Below are 2,960 nucleotides of genomic sequence, written 5' to 3' on the forward strand. Positions count from 1 at the left end.
CAGGATTTGTACAGGAGCCCATTTATTATAGATGGGACACAAACTTACAGCAGGATCAGGAAGCAAACTGCCTTAACTATCACGTGATAGTTATTATGCAATGAAATCTCCTAAAGAACTTTTTTTTACATGCTAATTTCCACAATGCTTTCAATAAACTCTAGTTTGAGTCTTCTTAAATCATTTCTGCTTACAGTCAGAATTGGGCCTACAAAGGAAGTTCTGTCTCTTTGTCAGAATCGAGTATTTTTAAAACATTGATACTTCCATCCTGGCCCTTCCAGTCAGAATCTCCAAGGTTCCAATTACTGTCTCTCAACTGAATTACAAAGTGGAGAAGCAACTATTAATGGTGTACCAGAAATCAATTCTCCTTCCTATGCTTCTGGAAAAGTTACATGTAAAACTTCAAGCCATGGTTATTGAAAAGTCTAGTGTAGAAAAGACTATTGCCAGTCAGTGCAATTTTCAGACCAAACAACAGGGACTGGTTATGACATAAATGTTCTGCTGGCATAGCATTTTCTCCTGGAGGCACTCCTAACTCTTTACATATGGTATTTCACTAAGACTTACACAAGCCCTGAGAGATGAGTGCAGGGAGGAGTGGAGAAGGAAGAGAACATCTGTTCAACAGTTGTGGAAGCCGACACATTTATTCAAGGTCAGTAATAACTAAGACATTTTTAAAAGCAAACACTTACTGGATTGTCTCTCACTGCATAGCTTCAAAATTAGTTCTCTGCTTCTTTCAAAGAAATCAATATGCACACAGGAAATCAAATTGGCCATTTTACTTTCATTTTCAGAACAACATAAGCACAAGTTCTCAGGGAAGTTTCAAATTGTCCATCCTTTAGTTAAGAGAGTTCACATTCTTAATACTGAAGGATAGGATTGCTACAGACAGAACTATGAAAGTTGATTTCACTTATTTCAATGAGTGAAAATTTATTGAGGAGTCCAATCAAAAACTCCACAGAAAATGAATACAGGAGGCTGGGCATGGTGGCTTACACCGGTAATCCCTGCACTTTGGGAGGCCAAGGTGGGCAGATCACGAGGTCAGTAGTTCAAGACCAGCCTGACCAACATGGTGAAATCCTGTCTCTACTAAAAATACAAAATTAGCTGAGCGTGGTGGCACGCACCTCTACTTCCAGCTACTCAAGAGGCTGAGGCAGGAGAATCACCTGAACCCGGGAGGCAGAGGTTGCAGTGAGCTGAGATCATGCCATTGCATTCCAGCCTGGGCAACAGAGCAAGACTCCATCTCAAAAAAAAAAGAAAATGAATAATGAATACAGGAAATACACACACACACACACACAGAGGACAATGTCTCCCTCTTGTGGTTCCACAAATTCACTGCTTTACCCTTTCATATGAATAGGACAGTAAGCATACAAAATAACGAGCAGATAATCACACATTGAATATAGCATCTAAGAGCACTGGAATTCAGCAGATAAATGATAAGAAATACCTAAAGCAGGAAGAAAGGGGAAATAAGGCATCCTGCTTGGTGGGGATCAGTCCAGAGAGGCTTTCCAATGCAAGAAAAGGGCAAGTGAGTGACCCCAGTGATCCCACATTCCCACTGTAGACCCCTGCATCCTAGCCATGGAAAAGTCCCTAGGCCATCATGGGCCCTGAGACTAACAGAGGGATCTGCCTGTAGACCTTGTGAAGACATTGCTCCAGAAAGGAACCTTAAGCTGTGTTCCATACACTGCCTGAGCACTAAGTAGCTACAGCAAGGCACCATTTTGAGAGCCCAGCCCTGCTGCATCTTGCCCCAGGGCCCAACAGACCCTACATCTCCACATCTCTGAGGCTGCATTGACATTCCTCACCTGCAGCTACTGTCACAGCTAGCTGCTGCCTCCAGGGGAGGCATGAGTCACTAGCAAGCATAAGCCACTAACAAAGACCCCACTGTCCCCAGCAGAAAAGCTGCCGCAGATTTTAACATGCCACGAGGACAAACATCCCTGTCTATAGCAGCAGCCACTATAAACTGCCACACCTAGAGCCAAAGTGCAGAGTATATGCTCTCCATCTGCCTGCACATGGCTCCTGTCACTGAAAGCAACCCTGTCATCCCTAGTATCAGGACTGTAGCACAGTCACTGTCACCACCACCCAAGCATTTTGCCTTGGGCCTGGCATCACCCTCCCCATCCAGTGCCTGAGCTTGCCATTAGGGGATGGACCACCAGGCCCAGTCCACAGCTATAGACACATTAGCAGTCTGTCCAGGGGCCAGAGGTCAGGCCCACCCAACCTGCCACTGCTACCACAATGGGCACCCACCTGCATGTGTCAGCTACAGGCCTAGGGACTGGCCTACCTAGCATGTTACAACCACTGCCAACACCAGTGTGGATTGTTAGGACCCAGAGATTAGTCACACCACCACTACTAGTGCCATTGTCCACACCACACCCACTTCCCAGGGGTCCAAGAGTCCATCCACCTGCCTGGCCTACCACTGCCACTACTGGGACCCTAGCAAGTGACCTGGAGGCCAAAGAATCAGTCCACTTGGACATGACATCACTGGTGTAAGCATACTCCATCCTTGGACCCAAGAACAGGCACACCACTGCCACCACCAGAACATGAGGACAAGCCCATCTGGGATCCCCATGCATAGCAAAACCTCACCACAGCCTCCACTAACAATCACACCCTAAGCCACTGAAGAAATCACAGACCCTACTGACACTGTTCATAACCAAAGAAATTATATAGAAACTGAACTACTGTATGTACCCAGAATCTGTCAAAGTGCTCTAGTCAACCAACACTATAGACATATCTTCAGGAAAAAAATCCTCCCGTCTGCAAGAAAATGCAAAAAATTGAAGTAAGTGACTAATACACCAGATGTGCAGATATCAATGCAAGGATACAGGAAACATGAAAAGGCAAGGAAATATGACACTTTCAAATGA

The sequence above is a fragment of the Theropithecus gelada genome, chromosome X (genome assembly GCF_003255815.1).
Source record: "Theropithecus gelada isolate Dixy chromosome X, Tgel_1.0, whole genome shotgun sequence".
Lineage (NCBI taxonomy): Eukaryota > Metazoa > Chordata > Mammalia > Primates > Cercopithecidae > Theropithecus > Theropithecus gelada.